This window comes from Nothoprocta perdicaria, unplaced genomic scaffold, assembly GCF_003342845.1.
Source record: "Nothoprocta perdicaria isolate Ctin4 unplaced genomic scaffold, notPer1 scaffold_211, whole genome shotgun sequence".
Classification (NCBI taxonomy): domain Eukaryota; kingdom Metazoa; phylum Chordata; class Aves; order Tinamiformes; family Tinamidae; genus Nothoprocta; species Nothoprocta perdicaria.
This window is the reverse complement of record NW_020455328.1, coordinates 1,094,715-1,117,918: the sequence shown is the minus strand read 5'-3', so window position 1 is coordinate 1,117,918 and position 23,204 is coordinate 1,094,715. Positions and strand designations below refer to the sequence as shown.

Genomic DNA, 23,204 nt, shown 5'->3' with positions numbered 1-23,204 from the left:
AAACTGAGCATGGATATGTTCATGTTTCTTATATCTAACAAAATGAAGTCACATAAAAATTAAATCAACTGTGAGTAGAGCATTGCATGGGACAAGCAAACCTGGCAAGAGGCTCTTGGCATCCTAAAGATTCTCTAATCATAATGACCTCACACTATACAAATCCACTAACAACTCCCTACACTTCAAGGTTATCAAAGATCCGAGGAGCAGTTTGTGCATTCTCCCACTCCTTAGTTACTCATCCTCTAAAATTAGAACCATTAGGAGATAGGAGATAGCAAAAGCCACTTAAAGTAGGTCCTTAATAATTAAAATTAATCGTGTCTAACAAATATTTCAGCACGTGCCCCAACCACCTAAGTCCTGTGTTTACAACTGTCATTGGGGTAATTTAGATAGCACCTTTAGTGCCTCTCAATTTACATGAATAATGAGGGTTTTTGGTAACTATCAGCCATTTTTAGATGCCACCAGGAAAGCAGGGCTGTATCCTCTTTGCATACATCTTGGAGACATTGTAAGATATTAGACTGAACTCCCTGCCACCTCAAGCAGTCTGTCTAGAAGATATGGCACCACAGACTGTTTGGATTTCATCTCTCAAAAATGAAACTAACACTTGCACTAGAGGGACTACCCTTTGGGGTGGGTCCTTGCCCACTGAACCCCCAGATGGTAACTGCCATTCTTGGTGGCAACCTCCTGGGGGATGGAGAACTTCAGCTGACTTCCACATAGGTCAAATGCACTATGAATGTTAACTACCTTTGGTAACTATTAATTGAAGATGACTCAGATTGGTAACCCAGAGACTCTCCAGCTCATCAGCAGTTCCCTGAACCATTCTGTGCCCTCTCTGCACGAACGATTTATCAAGGCAGAAGGCAACTCTGAATGAACTGCAAGAGCCACAGCTACRCCAAGGGAACTACGCCATCCTCCGGGCTGGTTACAGTATGAGGAATGAAAGATATATACAGCAACTTTTATGAAGAATACAGCACAGATTCACACACCGTTTTTATCACTCTACTAAATAAACTATAGGCACTGCATACTTGTTTGGTGGTCTTAAAAACAAGCAAATAAACAAACAAACAAAACCTTCTAACACAAGAGGCCAAAGTCAAGAGCAGTGCACCGGTGTTGCACCAACATTGTCATGCAGCTAGTGCTCCTATCATAAGTGTAATTGGGACGAGCCTTACTGCTCGGGCTTCCAGCAGCACCAGCGTTATACATATATATGTGTGTAGATATATATATATATATATATATATATATAAAACCAGTTATATATATATAGCACTACTCTTTTTCGAGTCTTGAGATAAGAATCTTTAAGGCTTGATATAATTCTTAAATACACCTTGAATATATACTGCAGCGTAAACAGGAAGGCGATTATAAACAGTGCTAAAAAATGAGTTGAACTTGTGAATAATGAGAAAAGCAGTACAGAGATTACCTCTCTCTACCYAGAGAAACACAGGAAACATGAAACACACAGGGAACATACTAATAGGTCCAATCTTTCAATCTAAATTAGGGGTAACTTAAACAGCTTGGGATATGACAGTAGATTAACTAATTTTCCCTCCTCCTCAAAAGAAGTACTTTTCACCAGTRTTGGYATATAAACTTGGCCCAGTCTCATTATGGATAGAAGAATACAGGCAGAAGAATGATGATGGTATATTCTTCACCTACCTCATCATCAGTCTGCCCTCATCTTCCTCCTTCCTAGTGAACTGTCAGAAAACGCAGAAAAAGAAGGAAATACAGATTAAATCAGTACAGATAATTTCACTACAATATAGGCTTTCTCTGCTATACCAAAGAGGGTTGTTTGATTTCTCCAAGGAAACACATTTCTTGCTATATTCACACCCCCTTTTACAAAAACAAACAAACAAACAAACAAACAAACAACAAAAAAAAAAACCTCAGTTACTCCTTTTTCAGCTTTTTGTTTGTTTGTTTCATTCCTATAGACTTGGATATTTTCAGCCTACTCTGAAGATCCCAACCTGTATTGCAGGTGTTGATCTCAAATCTGAGTTCTCCTACCCCAAAAGAAGGAGATATCTTGATTTTGAAAAGTCTTGAGTTCTCTCTTGTCTCCTCACATTTCTGAACCTAAAATTGAAGCAGATGCACTGAAGAAGAATCTGTTCTCTTCTCTGATAAATCCGGATTTTGTTTGCTGTTTCATTTATGGTTAAAATTGAACTGATGCAGTTCCTAGAACAGAAACGTAAATGACTTTTTCTTYATTTATGTAAGTGACCTACTGTATAAAGGAATAAGCTTTAAAAAGCATGTAATTAAAAAAAAAAATCCATAAAAAAATGGGACTAAACATAGTCTGCTSTCTGGCTACTTCATAATATGGAACAATAGCTGGTGTCATTAGTAACAAAATACTATTGCTAAAGCAAGGGCCTGAAGCTTGTATGAACCCCCAGCAACTTGCAGTCAGGTCATATTGTCTTCACCTCTCTGTCCTTGTCTCTATCATTTATGAGGCTCAAAACCCACACTGTCTCTCTTACACAGAAGTAGCTGTCTGTCCATTGAGAGACCTTTGGCAACCTTACCCTTTTCACAAAGCCTGTCAAGCACCATCAGCCAAGCAGTGGGTAAATTGCTCTGGCTACAGTTATCTCTGCTCTTAATCAGACAGCATTATTTATGATGTTGATCTAGGTGGAATAAATTCTGTTAAAAATAAAGCAGCGGCAAGCATCCCACACACAGTGCTCTCCAAGTCTACTTCAAATTYATTTATAGATACCCACTTCTTTTTGGTTCATATGTATGTAAACATAATCCTGACTATCTACCTGTTCAGATGATTCCGTCAAGTGCTGCTCATCCTTCTATCTGTTTTCAAGAGGAAACGAAAACTCATTTCCCCTCTCTTTCAAAAAAAAGAAAATGAAAAATAAAGGAATGCATACACCTTCATATCATAACAAAAGATTAGAGATGCTGCATATTTTTATTTTCAGAAAATAAACGTGACATATTGGAAATATTCTCTTCTGAAATAATTACTAAACTGGTAATATTTTATAATAGTTCAAATAGGTTAAAAAATAACCTACATAAAATGTGGCAAATAGAATTCATTGTACAATGAAAGAGGAGACTTTGAAGTCTACCAGCTCTAGACACAATTACTCTAACCAGGATTAATAAAACACCATTGACTACAGAAACTAAGTGGTAATTAGAAAGCAATCACTCAGTATTTTTCACTAATAATTCTGTTTTATCAGGTCCTGATATATCTTCTGTCTGATGTTGAAAAGCACCAACATCCAAAAGAGTCTCCAGGAGAAGAGGTTTGCGCCCGTTCCAAATAAAAACAATGGAAAGACTCTCAGTGTCTCCAGTAGGATCCGCATTGGATGGGTTTTGCAGGAAGTGCTTGGGTCTGTTTCGGACTAGTGATTTAAATGTTACAGCAATTCACTGGGAAAGTAACTTGGTTTAAGTCAACTAACGCTTCACACAAATGAGCTGTATCTAAGTAAGTATCAAAAAGTGCAATAGAAACACCTGGTGAGATATAAGGTTTGGTGGGGAAATTTTGGCAATTTTGAAAAAATCGCACTTCAGTGCTGAATATTTTTTTATCAGTCTTGGACAAGCCTGTTTATATAGTTCTTCAGATATCTCTGAAGAGATTTTCTAAGAGAGGATATCCATCAGCACCATCTGAAAATAGCGTAGATATTCTAAGATAAAATGTCTTCTTTGTATTTTCTTTCTGCTATTCATGGACCATCTCCAGTAAGAAAATAGCACTTTCCACCTACTGCTTCTTTGCAATGGAGGAGGGAACTGGTGATATAGCTGGGGTAAGAAATATTGTCAAAAGGAAATTGTTTGACCTTTTAAATACAGATTTACCGCTCACTATCTAAGTTTAGGCATAACTAAAGAAATCACAGGTGCAAATGTAGCAAAAAAACACTTTTGGGGAAAAAAAAATTTGCTAAGAGGAACAGTAAAATGTTGGCAGAGTAAATCTTTACTTAGGCATTATAGAATTGATGGGGCTTCTCCTTGCTCATAGTGCTAATATAACAGTGCTCTGCAGAGCAGACTGGCATCTCTTAGAGGGATGCTCAGGCTTCAAGACGGTTCCATCCTTTACCTCCTCATGGAGGCTGTCAGCAGGACAGCAACTCATCTAATGCAGGCCAGCCAGCTGGCAGGTTGTAGCAGCTTGACCAAAAAATGATGTCTTTGATGGAAAGATGAGTTTTGTATTGAGTGGCCTCTAACTCTAGCCAAGATGAACCCTGAAAAAAAATCTATACAGACAAACCAGGCCCTGCTGGTTTGCGTTTGTTTTCCTGCCAACCTGGAAGGAGGAGTTATGACTCCTCCTTCTTGCTCCTTTGGTGAAAGCTGCTTTATTGACTCTAATCCAGAGGCTTCACCCCTTGCCCATTCTCCCTCAGCTGCTTTTCTCAGTGGGCAAAAGTATCTCCTTCTCCTGAGGCGAAGTGGAAGAGTTCCTGGAGCCACTCACCACTGCACACTGCAAGTCAGGCCACCGCTACAGCTTCTGACACAACCAAAATCTTACAGGGCCTGCCACTAAATATTTCCAGGACTTTTCCACAATCACTGTCTTCTGAAGACAAAGAAAGTGTGCTGGGTTTGGTTCACTTCCCAGCATAGAGACATCTAATGCCCCACTGTGTCCCAGTTCGCTAGCAGCTGCCTCCCTGCTGAGGACTAAGTCTTCCACAGGTCCCATGTCACATCTAGTGGCCCCATGCATGTGTTTTGGGCACTTTTCAACCTCCCAGAGGTTGGTGGGCATCTGAACTGGGCTCCCTGGCTCTGTGTCTCATCTTCTCCACTCCTCCTCCTCCTTGTCAGAATATTATCCCCTATGGGATTTCTCCTGAGCAGGAATGGATTCATCCTCTGGAGATTTACTGTGAGCATCTTTTACCATGCAGCTGTGCAGCACACTGTGTGAACACTGGGGCAGGTCAGAAAAAAAATGATGCCAGTATCAGTAAAARTCTAGGTTTATTTGATGTAGCTCAGAAAGCCAACTTGAGCAGCTCAGTATTTTCTTCTTAACAGGGTCAGTGTGGGTTTTTATAAGTAAGGGATCCTCACTTATTACTTAGCACACGTTATATGAAGGAAGCAGATTTATCCCAAAGAGACCAAATCCTGTAACAGATGGACTGGCCACGCTTGCATTTATGGACCTGACTCCCTTCTCCAAGTCGGCATGACATTCACTAGCATGTGCCCATTAAACTGGATGGGTTCCTAATCCTTAAATGTGCCTAAGACTTTCCAGACTGACTSTGTGTCAATATAAAAATACATGAATTTCCCAGACTGAAATCCTCCCACCTTACTCGAGATTTAGCCTTCCTTAAAGAGCATGGAAATACAAAAGATGGGATGACACACAGGCTCTGGAGGATGTGATTGGACTGTGTTAAACCCAGGTAGCGTGTGTGTGGTGTCAGATGCAATATTATTTGCTTTCAGAATGRTAAATTAAAACATTTGTTTTTTCATGCTGGTTAGCAAGGGTACTGACAGACTATCACAGGCAATGAAGTTACTGCAAAGGGCCATTACAGTGGTCTGGCAAGCTGACTCATCATCTGAATAATTTTAACTAACCATCTGCATACTTCTGACTCATTRCAATTGAGGAATAAAAACTTTAAGTTTTGCTTTACCATTGCATCAAGTTCAGGGTGTACACACAGCCCAGGTTAAGGCAACTCAGCTTTTTATCTGCAGATTGATCATCTATTCAGCCCTTAATTCCTTCAGATGTTCGACACAGCCTACTAGGGAAAGTTYATAAAATATTTTGGTCCCTACACATTTTGTTTTCATTTTGTGCTCTTAAAATTCCTCTTTAAATCAAAGATATCCCCAAAGCCTCAGACTCCTAGCTGGTGCTCCAAGGAAAGCTCTTCAACTTGCAGAAAGAGGTTTGAGCTTTTACTCTGTTTCCCACTGAATATTTTGCTGGCAAGATTTTGACTGCTGCTTGTAAATCCTCACAAGCTTAATTAGTTTGAATCAAACTTAGATTTTTTTGGTTCAGCAAGTGCTGCTGAATAAGAAGCAGAATCTTACTGAAGTGTGGAATTGAATAGCACAGCTCCCTCTGGAAACAAATTAAAATTCCATAATTGGAGTAGAGTTACATGAGATGTTTTTGGAATGGCCAGATTTAGTCTTTGCATTAAAGTCTTCTTAGTATAAAWCACCTCATCTACATCAAAGCTTACTTCAAATTTAGATTTTCACATTTCAAATTACTAAATGTTTAAAGATCATTATCTATTTCCATTTCCAGAACAGCTATTTTAATTCCATTCTTCCTAAAAAAAAAAAAAAAGTGTTCAGTTTTATAATCAAAGTCAAGGGACTGTGAAATATTTTGTGGCCAAGTAAATGAACATTTTCCTCCCAAACTTTCCAAACATTCACTCAGGCACAAAGAAGAGAAATTATTGACTCCTCAGACAAAATATGTATCCTTAGGCAATTGCACCTTTTTGTTCTATTATGTCTACAGCAAAACTGAAACTGACCAGAGATAAAATACATTTTTATTGTGTTTATGATCAAGCCATATATCTGCATAACTGAATAAAAAAAAGTATTTGTCTAATGCTGTTGAAGATGTATTTGGTAGCTCTGGGTTGTTTGAATATGATTGATTATCCTGTTTTATCTTTATCTTCCTCAATGAAACAGTAATGTGGACATATATCAGCATAATTCATGTCTGGCCATTCTCAAAGCTCTGAAGAGCTCTGCAATGTTTCCCTTGAAGTCAGTGTATACTTTACCACACCAGGTGACTAATGTTTTTATACAAAGTATAAACATTCCTTTGCACCAGTAAATCTCTTGATCTAGTAGGTATGMGATAGACTTGTGTCACTTCGGCAGGTTTCTAATTTTATTATAAAGATAAAAACTAAAAAAAAMCAATCCCCAAACTTACAAGCAGGAAAAATACGAAATGGCAAAATCAGATTAAGAAGCACCTCTTGTAGCTCTAAGTAATAAATAATCTTTTGGATTTTTTTGTTTTTTATGTATGGTTTTTCTTTTTTCTTTGTCTCARGGAACAAGGAAGTGCAAGGAACAATTTTGGAAGAATCCAAGAAAAATAATAATATGGGGCATAGGAAATATATTTTTGTGGACAGAAGAAGCTATTAAAATACTCCTCTCCATTTCAGCCAGAGGGGACATGAGACAGAAGGAAACCAGTACCCATAYGCCAATATAGCACAGCCACAGTTCTGTGGCTCTCATACAAGGAATCTGGTAAACAGTTTGAAATAATCAACATACAGCATCTAACTAGCAGCTCAGTATTCAATCTCCACTTGAACCACCTGCATCCTGCACAAAAATCCCARTCAGAGAGCCATATGGAAGTATCCAAACACAGGGGAGCCCAACTCGTGGGGCTTAATGCAGGAAGAGCCCATTTCATCTGTGGGTGAGTGCAAAGCAGGCTCCTATATCTCATGCTAGTATAGCCTCCATAGATCCCATTCCTCAAGAGACTTGAAGAACAAGCACAAATGGTTCAAGGTAATTCACTCTGAACAGTAACTCCCTTAATGAAAAATGTGGTCAACTGTGGATCACAACCACAGGCAGAAGCCACAATTTTTCCTACATGGCTAGAAAGGATGGGACAATTTTGAAATGTTTGTGCTGAAAGCTAAACTCAGGATGAGGAATAGGTTGAGAAAAACACCTCTGAAATTAAAAATGGCCACTGAGAATATCAAAGAGTCTGTTTCTCTTTGCATTTTGGCATCGGTGTTTTAGTTTATGTTTCTGTGCTCTTCTCTGAAAAATGCAAGCTGTTTTTAAAGATGAAGACAAAAGACATTTTTGCCAGATTGGCAGAAAGACCAAATATTATCGTACTTGTAATAAAATCCAAARGAAATGCCAAGACTGCCTCACTTTCAGGTAAGTCTCCCTTGCCTAAAGTAGCCCGATGGACTTCAGTTATTTGTTCTTTTGTTCCCTGACACTTCTTCTTTTGCCTACACCTACTTCCCAAGGACAATTTTCTGGTATCAGTACAGGCACGAATGACTTCAGCCATGTGCCATCTCTCCCGAGCTTTGGATGACTGCTCCAGCACGTCATGCGGGATCTTGAGCCAGGCACAGTTCCTCCTGCACAGGCTGCTTGGGGCACCCAGCTAGAACAGACCTTGAGAATCCTTGACCATATCATAGCCTTCTGGTAGAGTCCCTGCAAAATGCTATGCAGAAGACCTTAGTGGTCTGTCCTTTCTTGTTCAGAGCTGTCCCTTCTGCTGCAGACACTTGTGAGGGCTGCTTCTCAGCATAAAATAGCAGGAGGCTACACTGTTCCCTTGACTTTTTTTCTCACTGGCAGAAGTGAATCTGCTAGGTGAATGCAGAGATAGCAGATTGCCAGCTACACAGGCCTTTAAGATCCTCAAGAAGAAAAGCTTCCTTTCCATGAAAATCTAGTATCTCAAGACTTGCATAATCTCCTTTTATCAGTCATTATCTGGTCAGTCCAGCCAGAACTGTAGCAACATGTCTTGACATTTGAAATCACCCCCAACCTCCTTGGCCTCCTTCCAGCTACTGCTATGGACCCTCTGCCCCTCTGAATAACCAGGAATAGGCAAGGAATAGGGGAGGTCACCTCCAGCAACAGGAGGTGACCCCCCCATTTGTTTCCTCATGCTGCAGCAGGAACCTGATGTCTAGAAAGGATGAACTACTGCAAAGAAAGATGGAAGAAGAAAAAGATGGTCGTGCAGACAGGTACATTTGCATTTTCTCTTTAGATTTTTTTGGAAACCTACACACAGATAAAAGTCATTATCTGGACTTCAGATTTGACCAATTAGATGATTATCACAAGCTCCTCATTTTCACTCTCCCACTGGTGGCTGAGGGGCAAAATGCATTCCTAGGCAAATCCAAGGGCTTTGGACTGATGCATTTCCCGGCAAATAAGTAAAAATATAGATGTTTGTTGCCTGTCTGGACAATCAGGCCCCTCCTCATTCTCAGAAACCCATTTCCCTCTACTATTTCACCTTAGATGCAACTGATACCTTAGTAATGCTATAAGATTCTGAAGAACCGTATGCACAAGAGCATATGTACCCCACCATCTTTTGTTGTAGCATACATGTAGCATACAGTAGCATACTGTGATTTTTAGGAGTGACAAGTAACTGTAAATAAATTTATTTTAGGATGACTTTTGGGATGACTTTAAATGATCCAATGAAGCAAAAAAAATGGAGAGTTTATAAAGATGAAGACACTTTCAAGCCTCCTGGTTATACTTCTGGGATGGATATAGCCAGATGGAGATGAGGTTCTCTTAAAAAAGCTCAGTGGAGAATTTAAATTTAGCTGCCTGTACTTTCCTAAAGCARTAATTCCACCTACTTTACCCTCCTTTCAGCCAGAAGTTTGACCAGCAAAGATTCATGCAGGGTTTAGACATGGAAAGGATTAAAAACTCATGAAATTATGCTGTTGGGAGCTGAACTGAAACAAAAATCTATTTAATGAGCTTGGAGAGTGGTCTGTACTTGTTCAAAGAAACCAGCTCTTTCATCTCCTTGAAGTGCCCTTAAATGCCTTGGCATTTCCCTATCCCTAAGCCAAGTTAGGCTGGATATTTTAAAACGAGCACCTTTCTGCCCCAGTTATAGCCCTGTGCATCACCGCAGGTGCATCACTTGGCTGTGAAGCTGGAGGACGGGGCATCCCAGGTGGGTTGTGAGCTGCCAGGGCAGCCAGGAGGACACTTCTGCTTCATCAGTCATGGGAATCACTTGCTGTGACTATAACAGCAGCAGGTCAAAACTTTTGGGGGGCTCTTTCTTGGTGGAGGACCTCACTGCCCWGCACTAACTGCCACTCTCTTATAAAAGAAAGCATGAGGCTTTGTGAACAGGCCTGCTTTGTGTTTTATGTATATAACAGGACTCACTGTCCTTTCTCCATTAATCTTGTTCTTTTCTTCACTTGCTTCTCTTTTATGGGAACCTCTTGTTCTCTTCTCCTTTCCTGTTTAACTTCTTTCTGCCTTTGACCTTTTGTCTTGTTAACTGATTAATCCTTCTTTGTCTTCCCTCCTGGCCTCCTCTTTGACAGAAGGTGACATGCTGTTCATGCTGGGAGCATCTACCAGAYGACAGAGGAAACAAGCTCGGGCTTGCAAACTGCTGGAAGGAACGACAGATGCCCCTTCCGAAGTAACTGCCACACAGGTGCCAAAAAAATAGAGGGATGAAAATCAAGTCATTTTCAGGCAAAAATGTATCATCTTACCAAGGGATGAATGTCTYACAGGAGCCTGTATGCAGGGAGGTATGAAGGCTGTTCCTCTAGCCTGGCAGCTCTTCTGCAGCAGCCTTCTCTGCTACAATTCCSCTGGACAGACTGAAATCCTTACTTGAAGATATCCACGTTTAACCTGCAAAATGCTGCATAAATAGGACGCTGCATAAATAAGTAGTAATATCTTGCTATTTTCTCCACTAGATTTCTGAAATGCCCTATCAAGATCCACATCCTCCATCCTGCTCTAAAGAGAGAAACATAAAAGTGCAGAGAGCAGGTTGGTGCTACACAAAGTGCTGACAGAGGCCACACCTTGTGTCCCCAACCAGCGCTCCATCTGCTCCCCAGGAACTAATACACTGATATTTGTTCATTTCTAAATGAACATTTCTTCATGAAAAAGTTAAGATTAATTAGAATTTATGCAGAACTTTTCATAGCCAATGGAATCAACAATGCTTAGAAGGTGTTTTTGGCTTCAAAGCTTACAAATACTCATGATCCAGTAAGTGGCACAACATTTTGTACTATGTCTACAGTTTATGTTAATATTGGGTGGTTTTATGCATTGCATTTAGCTTATGCTTGAAAGCTGTGAAGCAACTAAAATTTAACAGAAAAACAAAACCTATTCTGAGCCTTTTCCCTTTCAATAAAGTTTGCTATGGCAGATATTTTATGCCTTGTGACTATAAACGAGGACATCAATGAGAGTTAATTAATCTTKCATGCACTTTAATACCAGAAAGTTCTGCTCATCTTGTTTGACCCCCTTTGTTTATAAATAAAACAAAAATAGCAACAAATATCCCAGGCCATAAAATTTCATCAAGATGTTTCTGAACAAAACCCACAACTTTGACATATGAGTGTCAAGATAAAAAAAAAGTCTGCATTTTACAATCTCTAAGAAGTGGGGAAACACTTTTCTTTMAAAGAAATTGCCTTTAAAAGGTCTGTATACCAACTCTCTGACACTTCTCCCTACATACAAAGCCTTGTTGTTGGCTCATCTYGCAGGGAAGGAATTGTTGTTTACAGCACTACTTTACAATTTTCGCTCTTCCTAGACTCCTCTCTACCATGGCAATATCTGAAGATCCTTTAGGGCAGCTCTCTACTTGTTTGAGCAGTGTAAGACACTGTGCGAGGAGACCAAAACTCCTTCAGGTTTATAACAGCTTTGCAGACACCAGTAKCAGCTACATCCATCAGACTAGATGCAGTATGGATAGGAACTGCCTGGCAAGAAGGAAATAGGGGCTGGGGGGAAGGGAAAGGGACTGACATGAACAGTGAGGGCAACGGCTACACCCGAAGCACAGTCACACTGAACAGGTATTATATTTATTATATTCCTTCCTTTCMATCTCCATTTTCTTTTCCTACCACTTCTTCATCAAACTGGCAAGAAATTGCAATTATTTTGAAAGTCCAGGTTGGGCAAATTTACTCATATCCAGCTATTTAATTATTCTACTGACACCCAGCTGATCAACATCAGCTGTGTGGGCCCAAATCTGGTTATATTAAACAAAATTCTGAAACAAAAGACCCATTGCTCATAAAGGACAGTTTCCTGTGAAATGAAATTACATGGTACAGTCCTTTCTGAGAATGTCTTTCTAAACACTCTACAATATATATATATAGTAAAAGAATGATTTTACTTAGAAGAGGTATGTCAAAAATATTGCTCTCAAAAATAACACAGTGGGTGAATACACATGAATGACAGGAAGAGTTCTCCAGGATTTGTCCAGTGCAATATTCCAACTTACTTGTGTCTTGCAGAGTTTCACAGAAAAAAAAAAAAAAGTGTCTACTCTGAAACAACAGAGTATTATCCACATATGAAAAGGTAACTATTTTCATTATTAAAAATCTGAGAAGGTGTGCCATGGGAGTGATACAAGTAGAGAACAGAACACTGGAGGSCCCAAGAGAAATTCTGAAATGGGAATTGTTCAGACAAACTCAGCAGTTCGCTGCAGCAAGGGAAAAAAATCCACCATCATTCTTAAACTCAAAACTGACAATAGTATAAACTAGAGTACATGAACAATGTATACCAGCCAGATAGATATGAAGACTTAAGTCCTCAGAGTTCTTGTCCATAGCATGCTGAATTTATTTCCTGTCTATATGAAATACACAGTACAGATGATGATGATGTTTTTCTTTTTTTCTGTAAGAATGCAGTAGATGTTTCATAAGCTTATGAAAGCTTTGGAAGTCTTAAAGGACTTAGGTACTACAGCTGAAGCATGTCCTGTCCTTCCCTCTGATTTAATAGGCCCTTCCACACTTCAGTCTGTGTTACCTTGGTCAGTGAACAGACAGAATATTAATGTAGTTTCACTGCAATTACCTGCCAAACAGAAAGCTGCTTATTGGATTTTTTTTTCTACCACGTCCTATATATCAACTGTTATTTTCACCTCTGAACCACTAACATGCGTCTTCATTTCAGATGCCAGTATCACACCTGTAAAAGCAGAGAGTAAGGACAAATGAATAGTGACAGGTATGCACTTAAACCTTTTATTCTGTCAGATTCGTTCCAGCAACAGCTGATTTGCAGAATCAATGATGACTGACAGCCAGCCACTCTAAATATCAGCATCTTCATGACTCAAATCTTATTTCAAATCACACTACACAGACAGTATACGTAAAGTGAAACCCTGAGAACTTTAATTAGCCACATTTATGACTGATGTGGCACATACATTTGATGAATAATTTGTCCTTAGCATGCTTTCCAGTTTCCAAATGCATGTGTTTGCAAGACAGGTATCACAAACCTTTTCACAAGCAAAGAGGTGCTGCCTCATCCCCAGCTAGAAGAGTTATCAACAAGTCTCAAGCAAAATAAGGACATTTCATGCCTGCAAATATTTTAGCTAATCTCTAGTGATGATAACAAGATACTGACCTTGAATCCATATCACCAGTCGCCAGTCAGCGTCAGCAGACCGGTTTGTTCCATGACTTGCACAAGAAGCAGTGTCCTTCCCTGRGCTGAATACTTGGCAATACTTACTGTTCTTCAGTTAACTGCAGCCAAGGTGCCTCTTGGCACCTTGGGAGGTGCAACTTCTTATTCCAAGTCATTCAGCATTTCTCTCTAGTCYTCTAGGTACCTAAATTTAGTAGAAAACTTTCTGCACAACTTCTTCAAAGCTACAGAGTGCCTAAAAGCTACACAGTTAAGACTACTCAGMGCCTAAGCCTGCACCAGAGCTAGCTCCCAGTTTCACAGTGGAATTTGCCAAGCTGTGTGTGGAATTCCTAAACCCACAGTCCTGGGGTAGAAAGGGCAGAATCTGGCACCCTGGAGCCACAGCACCCAGTACCCTGGGCCTGGGACCAGCCCAGTTCAGCTAACAGCAAACATTGGGCAGAGGGATAACCTGAAACTCTTCTCCCCTCTGGACCTGCAGCCAGAGCTTAAGCACTTTCCCATGGCCCTAGCCTGCTTACAAAGGAAGGACTGAAAACACCTCGTGGATTTTGGATATCAAGCTATTCCTGTGGCTGTTAATATCCTTTTCCTCAAAGCTGAGGAGATCAGCTCCTAAGGGTAAGTTTGTCCTATCTTTAGGCCAACATGCCCCAGTCTCCCTGCGAGAGTGTGAACCTCCAACTCTAGACTCTCAGGTGCACTCAAGGGAGGTTCCCACTTTCTAATCACTCAGGTCCTTAGTGTGTCCAGTCATCACTCTTTGTTGGTGCAGCAATGAAAATATACCTGCTAACAGGTATATTTTTATTACTTTCTTATGTTCTTGTGGAACACAGGTAGAGAATAGGTRGTTCCCTAACACTCCCCTGGACATCTTTGAGTTTCTCATTTGTACCAAACAGTTAAAAAAGAAAAACAGAGTGACTGAAAAGAGCAGCAGCAGCCAATGACTTTTCTGGAAATTGATCTGATTCCTTAGAAAGTGAGAGGGATAAAATGAACAAGTTACATTATTAACAATTTTCACTAAGCAGCACAAGTAAGCCCTGATCTTGTATTTCTCCATCTTTGGTACGTAGCTGAAAGAAGTAGAGGCAGCTCCCATTTAAGCTTTGTGCCAATTCTCTACATTAGATATTGCATTCTTTCTTGATAGTGTAGGCAGTACCAGTGAAGTCAGTTTTGTTATACCACCTAAAAAGACGGCCACTGCACTGAGCCTAATTACTTATACTCCCAGCAACTCAGAGCGTGTTAGGAAGAGCCTGGATATTGTAGAATAAGCAGTTCTTTCAAAGCCTACCCTGAAAATGAGTGGCTTTTTACCATGTGATTGAGTACCTGCTCTTTGCAGCTTCCCGGCCACTCAAAGGGGAAGCAGGGCTGTTATCTATTTAAGTGCTATGTCATTTCAGACAATTGCAAACTGTGTTCTCAAGCTGCAATGCAGGCATATTCATAGGTTTCACACAATTACTACAGACCACAGAGCTCACATAGCTATTTTCACTGTTCACCTGCTCAACCAGAGAAGCTGAAAGAGATTCATTTAATGCTACAGCTGAATTCCCAAAGGAAGTAAAAGGCTCTGATTGTACACGCTGCACCTCAGGCACTGCAGCTCATTCATACACTGCAGTGGCCTTCAGAGAGAGAGAGAACAGCCCTGCCACATAAAAATGCAATTTACACCTGCAAAGCCACTGCTGGCATTAACACTCTTGCAGCTCAATCCTGCAGCGGGATTCCAAAGCAGACCTTCTATATATCCACTTTCACTGTTTTTTAATGGAGAGCTTAATGTAAAGATTAAAAAAAATAATAATAATTCAGGCAGCATATTTCAAAATTAAGTACTTTTCAGACTGCATAATTAAATAGTGGAACTCATTGCTCCAGAATACTGAATTGACCAGAAATGTAGGAGAGCTCAAAAGGCCCTTGTGGAGGGTAAGCTGAGGGTTGGCTGTTCAACATAACAGTCTAAATGCAATCGCTGTCTCAAGAACTTCTCTAAAACACTGGGCATGGGAAGACTGATMAGGAAAAGAATTATTTGCTGTATATTCTGATTTTATACATTTCCTTTAAGTGATTGCTACTGTATGTTGTGGGACACAAGATGCTGGACAGGGCAGACTCTGGGCTGCATCTGTTGGCTCCCTCTATCAGCTGTGCTCTTCAGCAAGGACCATAATGACTGGGCACAGCTATGAGTCCCTGAGCGTTGCACAGTTTTGGTTAAGGCATTCTCCTTGCATCTGGTATCCTTCCTGCAAATGACTTTATGTCTGTACTTGGAGTCTTTAATAAAAGGGATCTTGAATGTATTTACATAAGCTAATTGCAGCCGATAGGCCTCACAAGATGCAGTCTAAGTGACTTCCATTTCTATCCTTCCTCCTTTTTCTCACCCTCTCCCCCAYAGTTTTAAAATACTTGAGAAACAGATGGTGAAAAAGACCAACCTGAGGCATAGCTATTTTTTTCCAGATAGAAGTAAAAGTCATGCTTTTTTCTGTGAGRCTTTGGATTTCTAAAAATCTACATGCTCTTGAGAAATCTTGATGTACTAAATGAACTGCAAATAAATAAATCTAAGAATTTGTGCTATTTCTGTCACTGCAGACTTGCTAAAGAGGAACTTGACTATTATCTTTGCTAATCAACCATGCCATATGCGCTACAGAAAATCCTCTAGCAGGAAGAAGCAATTCTTCAAGAGCCAGGGCACTTTCATATCCCCTCCTGCAATGAATTCATAGGTTATACTTGTTGACACTTGTTGGCATCAGTATCATTAAGATTCAAGACACATGGCTTTAAGTTTTAATGTAAAAGCATGCAAATCAGGTATCAAAATACTTGTATAACTTTGCATAGTCTTATGGAAGGCCCTTTTTAAAATCTTCTGTTAAAACTTTTGTATTTTATCATACTGATAGAACAGTTCACAAATGTTTACTTCACAAAATACAACTGTTCTGAATGATTCTGAGAGATTTTGTACTTAAGCTTACTTTTCACTGAAATGACCGCATGTCTGAAGCAAATACTCCCATATCGCAGGCCAGATACATGTAAAAGCAAAGTTTGTTGAACGTATGCCCATTCCAAACATCTGGACATATACCAGAGCTGTAGCAAGATAACGTTATCTCTGCTTCCAAGTGAAGTACTGTTTGTATTTTTCTAAGAAAATAAAAATAAGTATGCTTACATGACAAWCTTGATAGCCAAGCACTGCCCAAAGGCTCTGAAGGAATGCCTATTCTTCACTTGTTTCACATGAACGATGTTGGGCTGAAGCACTCAGGTTAAAAATAATTTTAATAAATGAATTCACTTAGAAATTTGACTGGTTGCCGACAAAGTACATCTTCCTCAGACCTTCCCTATACTGTACACAGGCAAGAAAATCAAAAGAGTAAACACAAAAGGCAACAAACTAGACAGCAGCCTTTCTGGGCTTGTAAATTAAATTCAAATCCAATCACTTTCACTGTGATTGACGAGCTGTTGTAGTAAGTCAAATCTTAAAATGCACCAAACTCTTTTATCAGTTCCTCAGCTGATTAACCAGGCTCACAGGGCATGTTTTGCACAACAGAAAAAGATATTCTGTTTTCATTCGACAGAGGCTTACAGCTCTATTCTATATCGTTATTTTAAACCCTAGGCTAGGGTTCTAGAACGGTTTTATGGCACTGGTGACCTCTGCCAAATCATAAATCAGAGAAAAAGGAAAATACTTCTCTTGGCTTACAAACATGAGAGAAATTGAAATGTATCTAAAACAATCTTTAAGGCAGACTTTGTAATATAATATATCTCGCAAAACTTTAAAGGGTAACAAGGTTAGAGTCTTCTGTGTTCTCTGGCCATGACAGGACCACTACACATAGGTATTTCAGTTTATTCTACTTCCAAGAGCTCTCTTTTCATATCAAGAAGGAGGAAATCTTATTAAATTACAGCCACTGTGTGCCAATCATAAGTATCTGTTGGCTCTTTTCTTTTACTTGAAGGACATTTTAAGTATAATACTAAATCCTTATAAATACCAAGAGATTCGGGGTCTGCTCCTGTAAGGTGCTAAATTTCTCCTTCTCTTTGCAGGACAAATAAAGCCCCTCTCTCTATCAAACGAAATGCTGGAATGTGGCTTTATTTTAGTGTCATTATTTTAAAAAATGCAGCTTTAAGGGACTTGAAATGTAGAGCCTGCTCTGCTCAGTTATTTACTGGGAAATTATCGGGATTACAGACGAACTTTGCTGCAGTTGGAGATACCTCACTTGGCTGTACACAGAATTGGCTGTACACAGAAGCCCCAGCTTAGGGCTAATTCCTTACTCCAGGGACAGCACTGCAGGAGCGTATTGCTGTATTGCTCTGTGCCATGGTGCAGAAGCAATGCCTCTGGGTGGAAGCAATTCAGCCACTCAGCACTGCTAAACCCTCTCCCAGGTTGCCAATAGTCCCCTTGAAAACCAATGAGGTACCTTTGCTCAGAGCTCCAAGAACTAATTCTATTGAAAACCAGWGCAGATGCCATTGCAGATGGTGAGACAGATCCAGGGCAGCTCCATRTAGACTGGGTAGTGGCTCTGGGACAAAAAGTTCAAGGAAGAAAGAAAAGAGATGGAACCAACCGTAGCTCTGAGTAGCACTCCATGCAGTCTGGGCAGCAGGAAGCTGAAAATGCTGCCACAGCATCAAGCACTTGTGCAGTCTAAGAAGCAAAACAGTTAGACAGGGAAGTCTGCCCAAGATGCTCTTTAACTGCCTAACAGATTTGATCTGACTGTCTAATATCCAAGAGCTTCCAAAGTCCTGCTTGCAGTACAGATTTCCTCTGTTTTTCCTTACTAAGAACTGATCTTCCTTCTCTGTTCTGGGAGCCCTGCCTTTAGGATTCAGCACCAGATGGGTGAGCTTTACGTAAGCATAGAGCTTATGCAACACACAAGACTGGTGGGAACTGCCCTCCTTTCTATGCTGGCTTGACGGGCAGCGAGTCCAGTGACAGCTTCACTGATGCAGGTCCCTGTGGCAGCAGGAAGCTTTGAAGACACGCTGCAGCYGGACAGCTGGGCCTGCTTTCCTTCCCTGGCACAGCTTTACAGACAAACAAACAAAACACTGTCAAAACTGCAGATGAGCAGGGTTTTCATAGCTGACTGCTTGAGGAGAAGAGCCCTTTGCAAATGAGGAGTAGCTGTATACACCCTACGTACATTATTCATGCRGGAAGAGGGAATGCAGGTTCCCCTGCACTGCTATGGGGTGACAAGAGTAACTTAAAAGGATGACCATGGGGGACAACCGGTGAACAACTTACCACCGCACATACGGGTACAGGGTGGACTGGTGCAATCCCCCTATGGGAAGCAGGGAGCAGAGCAGTTCGGAGATTCCTGTAGTGAGTTTTTTCACCCTGGTGGAAGTGCTGATTTTATCCAAACCAAGGCTTTCCTGAAGGATGGTCAATTAAAGAAAGCAAAATATATACTTTGACTGATATACAAGTTTTTCTTCTTTTTTTTCCTGCTAATTTGGTTTAGGAGAAATACAAAACCTCAAAAAAAAAAAAAAAAAAAAGGTCATAAATCTCTATATAGTTTCACATTTCACACAGAATAAAAATAATTTTAAAGTTTCCTTCCTGCTGAAGGAGAGCCCTGTTGCATGTAGTTTTCTAAGGCAGCAGAGATTAAGAGTGATGAATGATTTAACAACTGTATAAAGCATTAGCAAGACTGACACAGTAACATAATACAAAGCTTGGATATCTGTATTTTAAAAAGACATAAAGGAAAATTGGAGAAGCTGTTAAAAGAACAGAAGTCATTTGACAGAAACAGAAAGAAAAGGGCTTTTTGTGAGAAATGAAGGCTTTTCATTGCTGTTAAAAAAGGGCAAGAAGTGGCTTGCTTATTATTCCAGCACTTTTATGAAAAAAAAATGAAATACTGAAAGGACTCGCAGTTTAGGGTAGAAATGAGTAACAGGAACCAATGACTTGAAACTGAAGCCAGACAAKACCCAATTAGAATTAAAGAACAAATTATAATAGGAAGAATGGGATAATATTTAAACAAATGGCAGTGGAAATGATGGATTCATGGTCTTTTGTTGTCTTCAGACCAATAGCTCAGGCTTCTCTGGAGCACAGGCTTCAGCCAAGCACGTTCTTAAAATCAATACTAGGATAATGAATGAGATCTAATAGCCTGCAACACATAGCAGGTCAGACCAGATGATCTAATGGTCCTTCTGGCTTTCCGACCTAGAGACAACCATAAAAGACCAAAATACCCAGGGCAGAGCAACGAAATGAGGCAGGAGTGTGTATGTACAGCAGCAGTGTGCATGGCAGTCTTTGCCAGGATTACTGTGCTACAAAACTAAGAAGCAGGTGACTTACTCCTCCTTCTGGCTTGCCCATCTCTTAATTTTGTTCCTAAATTAGAGGATATTTGTGGATATATTTTAACAGTTCTCTCAGTACTCTCTTGTTTGGAGTATTCTCTTGTTTGTTTCAAGAATTTCATAATTGTTTTAAGTTAAACAGGTTGATTCTTTGTCCATTTCATTTTGCTGGCAAGTCATCTATCTGAAGCCCTAGTTGTAAAGGTTTATGGCGAGGGACACCAATGCTCGTCACTCCTCTCTCTTTCCCTAGTTAGAGCTGCAGCTCTGTATTGCAACGAATGCAAGCTCCAAAAGGACATGGTGCCATGGCAGTGACCTGGTGGGTCCAGGTCCTGCTCCCAGCCCTGCATCTGTATTTTAGCCATGGCAACTAATGCCAGATGTTCACAGTCCATGTTCATGTGGCAAATACTCATGATCACTTCTAATGCAGCCTCTTTGGCTGGTGTTGAATGGGCAAAATTCAAGGGCACGGCTGCTTTCCACATCTGCGCAGAACACAACTAGCCCAAGGCAGCCTGAAGTCATGTGAAGGTRGGAATATCCCAGGGAGGATCCCAGAACACAACTAGCTCAAGGCAGCAGCATCTCAGGAAAGGCTGGGCAGCAGACATGAGACATAACTTCTCTGGTGACTCACTCCAGGGTCTACAGATTCCCTGAGAGCTCAGTAATTTGGTGACTCAGACCAGTTTTCAATGGAAATAAAAACAAACAATTTGATCTGAGGGCATGTGTCTCTTCCTCATCCACAGCTTTTGAAACTATTGGCTGAACTTGAAAATGTCAACCAAAATTGTTAGAGAAATATATTTTTTTTCAGCATAATTGACCTCATAAGAAGAGACAGCTGAGGAGAAGAAGAAAGGCAAGGAATAATCAGGTCTTTGGCCATTCCTTTTTTATTATTTTTTGTGCTTCAGAAAGTCATACATTGGTTTAAAGCAACTGATGTCTTCAAATTATTTCCCACTCTATGCTGGAAAGTACTATTGGAACACTAACATATTGATGTAATTTGTTTATATCCATCTTCTGTKCCAAAGATACTGGCTATCTATCACATAGAACTGGCGCTTTCACCCACATCTTGGATGAAATATTGTATATTCAAGACTGGAAACAACTTAAAAAAAATCAGTGGGAATGTTTACTTTTCAGTAGTATTCGTGTTAGATATACAAAAARAAATTAATATATTTACCGTTCTCACAAAATTGTGTGAATTTTTTGTGTGTCCTGTAATGAAGTTATAAAGGAAAAAAAAAAAAAACAGAGAACAAGTGTATCTACTTAAATTTAGTAATCTAATTTTTAACTCATTCCTTCCATGTGTATAGATTATCTGCGCACATCAGACATACAGGTAGATAAATCTTCCTGGAGCAYACAATGATGTCTATATAATTAATCTTACCATCAGCTTCTTCCAGCCACTACAGGCGGAAAGGTAAATGTAGTGTTACTTCTTTTCTGGTTAACCCCCAAGTAGTTAGAGTTTGTATTTCATTATCAGGGGAGATTTGAGCGTTTATTTCACTTTAAATTCATTTTAATAATGTAGATTTGATTTCCACTTGTCAGAGATCTGACTCACGTGCTTGTAGACTGCAGCTTTCCCAGAGCAGAGCCATCACATCCTCTCATCCTGGATGTAGCTGCCAAGATCAGCAGACACGTAAACTGTCGGAAAAAAACAAATGAAGTTGTCAAACCTAATTCAAATTAGTCCCCTCTTAATGGCTTGTGAAGAGCTCTAGTCGTACTCAATTCATATTCAGAAGGCATCTTTGACCTAAAGTAGGAAAAGCCACAGGTCCTGAGCATCTACTAGAGGCCCCAAGGTCCATTCCAAGAGTGGAGATATTAAAGTCTACAACCTCTTAAATGAGATGTGCTGTAGGACCCAYGTAGTCTGTATGTAGTTGATGCTGACAAGTATCTGGACTTACGCCTCTCTGGTCTCATGCCAACCTATAGATACACTCAATCACTTATAAAAGTTCAGATTTTTAAGGCCACAAGTGATTATATCAGAAGTATTACAATCATCAAAGCTAACCTCCTGCATGCTCGTTCCATAGATTTTYACCGAGCGATGCAAATATTAAGGTGCCAAGCGCTGTCAAGCTCTTCATCAGAAAATCACTGCACCAGAGCTGCAAATGCAGCTAGACCTACCACGCTTTTATGGCACGCACTACTTTATCACAGATTATATTGATTGGCAATGGATGTACAATTGCTTGTGACAGAGCTGAGATAAAGGTCTGGAAACGTATCCCCAAAAGTCACCGTTTTCTCTCACCTTCGTATYGCAGGGGCTGGAGCATAACAACAGGCTCTCGGCTGCTCAACGTTCCTCCCTTTTTCTTTGCCTCCTCCTGGAGTTCATGCCTGGGCACGTCCGACTGTGATGCAGATTCTCCTTTGAATTTTCCATGACTCTGCAAATCTCTTGAATCCCAGGAGCCCGTTTGCCTGCGGGTCAGAGCGGCAGCAGCTTACGGGGAATGCCCCTGCCTACACATATGACTGTCGTGCATGCAAATATACGCTGGGAAGATACACGTTGCAATTATGGGATTAATTCTTTCTTTAGACAATAGGAAGACCAAGGCTTGAAAGCGTAAATGCTTTTTTTTTTTTTTTCCTCCTCAATTAAGGGGTTCTTTAGGAGTTTATGTTTCACTGTTTAACAAACAGTGCATGCTACATTAGAACTTGCTGAAAGAAATGAGAGGCTAAGAATTGCTAAGTTCATATCCTAGACTTAGCATTACCTGTTATCTACTTCCCTATTGAAAAATAAAACCTGTTTTTTTYCCCTTTCCTTAAAAATTATCATTAAAAATGTGTAATTTTATAACTTATTACAACTGCATATAGGAGTATTCCTTCTGTGACAACTCACTACCGAGCCACAAGCGACCCTAGAAGCAAATCCTCCTCCACAAAAAAAAAAAACAGGACAGGAATAATGCAGCAGCATGTCTGTCATTAGCATGACAAAAAATAATTATCTTAAGCAGAAATCCAATTTAAAAGGCAAAATTAATTACACTGTGTGTGGGAACTTTTTTTCAGCCACGGTTTCAAGCTTGCAGCAAACCGCTTTCAAGTCTAGAACACCTTTGCGGTGCAGAAATCCTGTATTTTGACTACAGCGGATATTGAGGAAAAAGGAGTATTTCCAGTACTTTTTTCCTAATAATAACTCGTGYCCGCAGCCGGTCGGGGCAGGCTCAGGACTAGGGGCTGGGTGACAGGCGCTGCGCTGGCGCAGCGCGGGGCAGCCCGGCCCGGCCGGGCGTTTCCCGCTCTCCCGCACCCCCCCTCGCGCCACCCCGCCCCGCACACGGCGTTTCCCGCGCGGGGCCGGGCGGAGCGCGCGG

The 23,204-nt window shown here is 40.4% G+C and overlaps 1 long non-coding RNA gene across 1 annotated transcript; it reads right to left on the bottom strand.

Moving 5' to 3' along the window:
• Nucleotides 1-1,980: 1,980 nt before the first annotated feature.
• On the bottom strand, nucleotides 1,981-22,292 carry LOC112946647. The gene is made up of 6 exons (XR_003249274.1): nucleotides 22,118-22,292; nucleotides 21,407-21,492; nucleotides 12,775-12,891; nucleotides 10,392-10,546; nucleotides 2,850-2,926; nucleotides 1,981-2,247 (listed from the first exon to the last, which is right to left on the bottom strand). It is a non-coding gene; the product is annotated as an uncharacterized LOC112946647 (long non-coding RNA).
• Nucleotides 22,293-23,204: the final 912 nt, after the last annotated feature.